Here is an 8,839-nt window from a genome sequence, read left to right as displayed (position 1 = left end):
TTAAAACATATATCATATTGAGCCTATTTAGCTTTTTTACAGCCTCATCAAGCTATTTATACTATTTAGTAAGTAAGTAATAGTTTCATACATGCATCCACATTTAGAGGCTATTTATTCAGCCTTTTTATTTAGCCGTTTACCCTACAGTACTTAGCAAGTTAGTACAATGGTTAATGCAGGCATCGTAATTGGTATTTATGATCTTTTCACTTTTTTATACTATAGCAAGTTTAGTACAAAGTTGTTCCTCATACAGCATGAGTAGCCTATTTAATATTTATTGAGCATATTTATTAAGTTCCGTAAATAGATTTAAAAACATACATCGCATCTGGCTTATTTACATCCATTTCATCCTATTTACCCACCGTAGTACATAGGTTGAAACGTACACCTATTTAGCCTATTAACAGTCTTTTAGCTATTTTATCATGTTTAGTACATAGGTTCAAACATACTCCTAGTTAGCCTATTTAATGCTTATTTATAATCTTTTCTGCTTATTTGAAGTTAGTGCATAGTTGAAAATACATCATAACAAGTCTATTTTGCCTATTTTAAACCTTTTTCAGCCTATTTACAAGTGTAGTACATAGTGCAAACATACAACTTCTTAAGCCTATTTACACAGCTTTAAAACCTATTGCAAATTTAAAGTATGGTTATTACATACTGGGCACGTGTTTTTTCAGTGTGCACCAGTCCCCCAAACACACAACCATCCACGCCACAACAGATGGAGACTAAATCAAAATTAAATGTAATCTTGTAAAATTTAATATCTTCAACTTAAGTACATAGGAATTGACACTGTATTACTACATTTGTCCAAACATTAACAATCTAGTAAGTTTATTATTTAGGAGTACAAGGACACATATTTGTACTTACACTATGCGACTACAGATGGGGAAAGTCTTTGAACACGCGCATGTGAATAAAACGAAGTCAATACAAAGAGTTAAGTTTTGTAGTACACTTGTGCTTTTTTTAATGTATTATTGATTGTTATTCACGTAAATAATATGGTAGTTGCAGCTATAATATCAGCAGAAGTTGTAGCAATAACTGCGATCATGGTGATAGTGTAATATTATAGTTGATTGTGGTGTCTTGGTGTTCATGCTGTTAAAAGAGTTTTTTATTTAAATGTTTTTATTGCATTTCGTGTGTTTGGGTATATAATACATTTTGATGTTGTTGTATTTAAAAACAACATCAAAACCATTTGATGAAAACAATTAAAATATGTACGGGAAGGATACACAAAAAACAAATTCCATATGCTTGACAATTGTATACACCTTTTAATTGAACTTTATTTAACTTAGATACTAATTATTAGTCATCATTATACATTTTTACTTTCCACAACATCACATATATATATTTCACAATAGCACATATGTATTACGCGACATCAAAGATCAATTTAAACGTAAACTCTGACTAGATTTGTATGGCTTTTCAATAATTATCTACCTGAATAATATATGCACTTATTTGTTAAGTACCAAACATTATTTTTGAGCAGAAGGATACACAAAAAACAATTCCATATGCTTGACAATTGTATACACCTTTTAATTGAACTTAATTTAATTAGATACTAATTAATAGTCATCATATACATATATACATTTCACGTTCACAGCACATCAATATATATATTTAACAACAGCTGATATGTATTACACAACATCAAATATTTATTTAAACGTAAAACTGACAAGATTTGTACGGCTTTTCAATAATTATCTATCTGAGTAATGCACTTATTTGTTAAGTACCAACATTGTTTTTGAGCATAAATTATTTTAAAAATTCATTCAAATAGTAAACAAGAGCTGTGTTTGTGAAACACAATGCCCCTACTGCGCCCGTTTGAAGCCATATATCTGACCCCTGACCTTGAAGAATGACCTCGATCTTTCACCACTCAAAATGCCAAATATTAAGTTGCTCTCTTCAATACTACAAAAGTTATGACCAAGGTTAAAGTTTTGGGACAGACACACACATACAAAACAGACAGACAGACAGGCAAAAAAACCAACATTCCCCCGATCATTCGATCCAGGTGCATAAAAATTATCCCTGTTGCCAACAATGTTTTTCAATAACTACCAAATAATAAAGGTCTCACAACAGAAGGTTGCATCACATGTCACTAGATGTTGTGGCATGCATAGTCTTTCTTATCCGTATTTGATGTCGGTCTTGTTTTTTTATATTAATGTCACACTTGATTTAATGTTAAATACTAGATTAATGAAAACTAGTTACACACACCTGGTTGTAATGTTAATAAATGTATATCAGAAACAAACAGAACTCAAAAATAATTATAATTTAATAAAAACGACACAAATATTAATAAGCACAATGTTGAGCAAAAATTGCACATGCATTTAGATATAACAATAAACATAAAACAGTGTTGTCCAAAGGCAAAATTCGTTAACAGCACTCTCGCTTTGATAGTATAATGTACAGTTTCTCTCATTCAACTACACTATCAACTGCAAAGACAAATTTGTTAATTTAATAAATAAACAAGAAGGCCATGATGGCCCTGAATCGCTCACCTGACTAAACTTGCTTCATGAACTTAAATTTTATTAGACCCATATACAATCCCAAGCCAAAATTTCATTTATTAATACATTCTGACAAAATTTCATTAAGATGTGATGACAACTGTGACCTCTTTCATCTACACAATGTTTGACTAGAATTGGCCCGGTGACCTAATTTTTGACCCCAGATGACCCATATACGATCCAAAATCAGATATTATCAAGATAAACATTCTGACCATATTTCATAAAGATCATATGAAACTATGACCTCTATTGTCTTCAAATTCTTTTTTCATTAATTGATCTAGTGACCTAGTTTTTGACCCAAGATGACCCTAATAAAATCCCAACCCAGATTTCATCAAGATTAATATTCTGGCCAAATTTCATAAAGATTGCATGAAAACTGTGACCTCCATTGTCTACACAAGGTTTTTCTATTCTTTGACCTAGTGACCTAGTTTTTGACCCCAGATGACCCAAATACAATCCCAACCCAGATTTCATCAAGATAAACATTCTGACCAAATTTCATTAAGATTGGATGAAAACTGTGACCTCTACTGTCCACACACACAAAATGTTGACAGACACACGCAAGTACTTACGGACGCCAGACATCACACGGTCACATAAGCTCACCATGTCACTTCGTGACAGATGAGCTAAAAACAAGACTATTGCCGGCAATATATGTCCCCTACCAGCTCCACCATTGTCAGATTTTATTTATATATATTTGTTGCCGTAGCAACCCAATTTTTTGACGTAGGAACAAAATGAAATGTCCGTATTGCCATCTTTCCATGTTTTAAGTTTCATGAAAAAGTATGAAGAACAAGTTATTGCAGGATCCAGAAAACTGTGACCGACAGACAGACAGACGCATAGAGCGCAAACCATAATTTCCCTCGACTGAAACCGGTAGGGGACAATAATTCTATGATACTGTATATACAAACTCCAAATGGTCTTAATTTGTCTGTAAAGTGATGCATTTTGTTTTTGTAATAAATGATAACCCGAGATTTAATTGAAAAGTAACTAGACTTTGTCAGATATAATATGTTTTGCAAGATGCGCGAAGAACTGCTATTTTGCAAGTTAATGAATATTATAATTTAAATTATTTCTCACAAGTCTGTTTTTTATAAAACAAGTCACATTAAATTATAACATTTACAGATAAAATGCAGCACGTGATTTTTGTTTCTTATAACAATACCATATCTATAGGCTATTGATAGCGCCTTATTAAAGACTTCCTATTTAAAACAAAAAAGTATAAAGGCAAAAACTATAAAATTATATACAACACAGAAATTAATATAAACCATTCAAAATATAGTTTATTAACCCCTTGTTTCAAACTATCTATCCAAAAAATAGACGGCCTTTAGGCTTACATTATAAAAGTCATTTATTTGTACTACTGTAAACGCCTTACTAAAATACTTTCTTTTGCAACAAAAGAAAGTATTAAGTCAACCACTACACAATTATATACAAAACCAAAAGTAATAGAAACCATGCAAAATATAAATTATAAGGGCCTTGTTCCAAACTATCTATCCGAAATATCACAATAGACAGTCATTAGGCTTAACCTTTTACAATAAAATATCTATTACTCTCTCTCCTGTTAACGCCTTATTAAATACTTCCTTTTTGGAATAAATAAGAATTAATGCGGACACTGTGTAATTATATATAACATTTAAAAAGTTAATTTAGCCACTTGTTCTGAACAATCTGTTGGAAACAATACAATCGATTTTTATCGATTGATTCGGTCATCATGCAACAATTTGGAAAGTATAAGCTATTATACTTTAACAATAGAAATATACATTTATGTTCCTCATTTGTTAAACCAGCATTGAGTCTCTGTTTAAATACACCATTTTTTCAAGATTAATCAAATATGTTGTTGGTAATCTAAAAAAACATTCAAAGCAATTTATTGATTAAAAACTAATTATTTGATTATATTTATCATTGAAACATCATCAGGTGTATAGAACACATCACATACATATTAAACAAATAAAACATCTATATTAAAGCAAAGCTGACTAGACATTTATGACCTTGCACCAATAATCTGTGCTAATAATATATGCACTTATTTAAAAAAAAATAAAAATAAACTCTGCTGGTATTTCTTAAGCTTCTCCCGTCAGTTATCACAATGGTGTAAGTGTGTACCCAATTATTATAATATATGCCTCCAAATAAGATTGGAATATTACATGCAATCAGAGAAGAGAATACTCCTACCATGCTCTGTCTTTTATATCTGTGTTGGTATTTTAAATGTGACCCAAATTAAAATATTAGAAATACCATTCATATTATTAACAAATAAAGTTCTTATGAAAATAGAAATGAAATAGAACTAACATATTTACATAGGAAATTACGTAGATTAATCCAACAAAAATTATTAACAATCATGCACATATATTTAAAAGAAACAAGAAAAACAATACTGTCAAAACACTCATCATCAATCATGTTAAATAAGTTAATATATGTTAAAATCCTTTATACATTATCATATTAAAGTGACGACAATCCCAACAGTTGGACCTTGACTTTGATGGAAGCCATGGGGTACTTTCACACAACACACTCATGGGTGAGATTATGTGTAAAGCTATACAAACATCTTAAAATGTTACATTTCTACCCAAGTTAAGTTTAACACAGACAGAATGACTAGACATAGTAAGTCCAATATAACTCCCCATCCACCAACTTAAAGGAGGCTAGTCTGTCAGATAATGAGTAATGCCAGATAAAAACAAGAGAGCCTGAAAGTCCCAAAGTCGCTCATCTGAGATAATAGGAAAAGACCTTGTATGTGAAGCCCAAGAAAAGCAAGATATTATAAAAACAAATGTTTTAAACAAGTTTAATGAAGAATGAACAACAAATGGCCCCCTGGATATTAGGCCTGAATAATTTTTTGACTCGCAATAGAAATCATTGGTACAAAAATTGACAAAGTTTCATGAAGATCCGACAATGAATGTGGCTTCTACAGTGCTGAAAAGGCAAATATTCATGACTCACAAGGGAAGACAGACAATTGAAAAAATGTCATCACAAAAGTTCACCGTGAGCAATAAATTTTATGCTCATAAGATTGTCACCATGTTTGAAATTGATATTATTCAAACTTATAGAGTAAACAAAATGAAGATATTATAACAACATTTGTACAGAGCAAGTGTCATTCAGATTTAACTAACAATGTGAATAAACGTTTTCACAATGTTTCACAATAAGAAACTGAAGACATAAAAAACTACCACCCCCCTGAGAGCCTTGTTTTTTAACAAACATGAACTATTTTCAGACTCACCTTGCAATTATATTTCCAATTAAAAAATCAATAAATCCATTTTAAAACAATTTTTTTTATAATCACACAAACAAATTCAGACCTCATCAATAAACTGTGTGCCTCAAAAATTATATCTTCTCTTATCTATGGTGCCACACATCAAAGATATAGCACAACAAGGTATCAAGTTTCTGATCTTATAATAAAATATCAATGTTCACTCAGAGATGTGTATTGATTTGTGCTTAGGCAGCTGATAAGGGAAAGTTGGAGTAATTAAGAGTGCACTTCTGATTGGAATTCAAACAATCATAGCTATTAACAAATTTTTCACATTTAAGCAACTGTCTGCGAAATAAATATTACTACATTAAACTTCGAGAATATTTAACTTTAGTGTAAACAAGGTTTCACTAAAGCCATATAAGGAAAAAATGCCTGACCCCCTGGTGGCCATGCTTTTCAACCAACCAAAACCATTTTCATCCAAGATATAATTAGGATGAACATTCTGATATAGGTTTATAAAGATCGAACAATAAATGTGGCCTCTAGAGTGTTTACAAGGTTTTACAAACGCCATATATAGCTATATAAGGAAAAATGCTCCGCCCCCTGGTGGCAATGTTTTTTAAGCAACCGGAACCATTTTCCAACATGTCCAAGATATCATAGGGACAAATCTTTTGACCAAGTTTCATGATGATTAATGGACAATAAATGTTCCCTCTAGAGTGTTAGCAAGCTATTATAATAGCAATATAAGGAAAAAAGCCCCGCCCCCCCCCCTTTGCGGCCATGTTTTTCAACCAACCGGCACTGTTTTCAAACTCATCAAAGATATCATTGGGACAAATCTTCTCACCAAGTTTCATGAAGATCTGACAATAAATGTTGCCTCTTGAGTGTTAACAATGTTTAACTAAAGCAATATATAACCATAAAGAAAAAAATGCACCGCCAACTGGTTGCCTTGTTTTTTAAGCAACCAGAACCTTTTTCAAACTAGTCCAAGATACATTAGGACAAATATTCAGACCAAGTTTCATTATGATTTGAAAATAGTTGAAGCTCCTCGAGTGTTATCAAGGTTTTACTATAGCCATATAGGGAAAAATGCCCCCCTCCCTCTGGCGGCCATGTTTTTCAACCCACTGGCATCATTTTCTAAATCGTCCAAGATATTATTGGTATGAATCTTCTGACAAAATTTCAATAAGATTGGACAATAAATGTGGCTTCTGGAGTGTTAAAAAGGCTTTCCATGGCCATATAAGGAGAAATTCCCCAGCTCTTGGCAGCTATGTTTTTCAAGCAAATGTTATAATTTTTAAAATCATCCAAGATATCATTAAGAAAAATCGTCTGAGCAAGTTTCATAAAGATCGGCCGATAGATGTGGCCTCTAGAGTATTAACAAGGTTTTACTATAGCCATATAAGGAAAAATGCCCGCCCCATGACGGCACGTTTTTCAATAAACAACATCATTTCCAAACTCGTCTAAGATATTATTGGGATGGGTCGTCTGACCAAGTTTCATGAAGATCAGACATTAAATGTCGCCTGAAGAGTGTTAACAAAATTTTACTATATCCATATAGGAAAAATCCCCCGCCCCTTGGCAGCCATGTTTTTCAAGCAAAGGTAACCATTTTCGAACTCTTACGGGATATCATTGAGACCAATCTTCTCACTAAATTTCACAAAGATTGGACAATAAATGTGGCGTCTAGAGAGTTAACACGGCAAATGTTGACGGCACACAACACACCACGGACAAAAGGCGATCACAAAAGCTCACTATGAGCACGTTGTGCTCAGGCGACCTAAAAATTAAGTTCAGTAAAGACACTCAATAATTATATTGCCCTTTTTACTGGCTTTAAAAAGCATAGTAATACAAACACGATTTCTGTTAATTCAGTGGCCAATCAAACAGAGTTTTGGCAAGAAACAAATATTTACAAACTTAACACAACAGGGAGACCCTTTGAGGCAAACATGAATGCATAACGTATATTAACAGGTCTCTGCATTGATCCACAAATAATATTGATGCTTTTTTAGCATGCATCACAATTTCTCAATCAGTTTGAACAAATATATGTCATCACTTGATCTACGGCCAAAATAGTGCGTGATCTACACAACTGTTCGCATTATTCTCTGGGCATCAACGCTCCAGTAAGTATCTCAAATGTCATCGCCTTCCGGATGGCATGAACCTTGTTCTGGAAAAGAGAACAAAACAAAAGCTTACACATTTTTTTAAGTTTCCATTTAACTTCAATAAAGCATGTAATGTTAACAAGCCAGTTAAAACAAGACTATTGCCAAGCAATAAAAGTCCCCTACCGTCCCCTACCCATTGTCAGAAATTCCACCATTGTCAGAATATTTTGTTTATTTGTGGCCATAGCAACCAGAATGTTTACGTAGGAACAAATTGAAATGACGTGCATAATGTCCATATTGCCATCTATCCATGTTCCGAGTTTCACGAAAAAATATTAACAAATTTTAAAGTTAAATTTTAAAATTTAAAGTTTTAAAGGATCCAGAAAACCACCATTTTCAGCAGTATTTCTAGTCTATTTGTTGCCATAACAACCATATTTTTTGACGTAGGAACAAAATGAAATGACGTGCATAATGTACATATTGGCATCTACCCATGTTCCAAGTTTCATGAAAAAATATTGGTAATTCTAAGAAATCTAAGTATAACTCTAAGAATGGGTTGAATAATATGAGCACTATTATTATATTGATGGTGGTAAAAGAACGGTACTTGTTAATATATATTGATTAGATTTTGCCGTATTGAGGATAATATATTTATATGAGGCTCCAGCTACATTCTCGCAAAATATTAATTCAAGGACGCTGTATAACACAGT

The sequence above is a fragment of the Dreissena polymorpha genome, chromosome 7 (genome assembly GCF_020536995.1).
Source record: "Dreissena polymorpha isolate Duluth1 chromosome 7, UMN_Dpol_1.0, whole genome shotgun sequence".
Classification (NCBI taxonomy): domain Eukaryota; kingdom Metazoa; phylum Mollusca; class Bivalvia; order Myida; family Dreissenidae; genus Dreissena; species Dreissena polymorpha.
The sequence above is the reverse complement of the archived record's forward strand: the minus strand, read 5'-3'. Positions refer to the sequence as shown.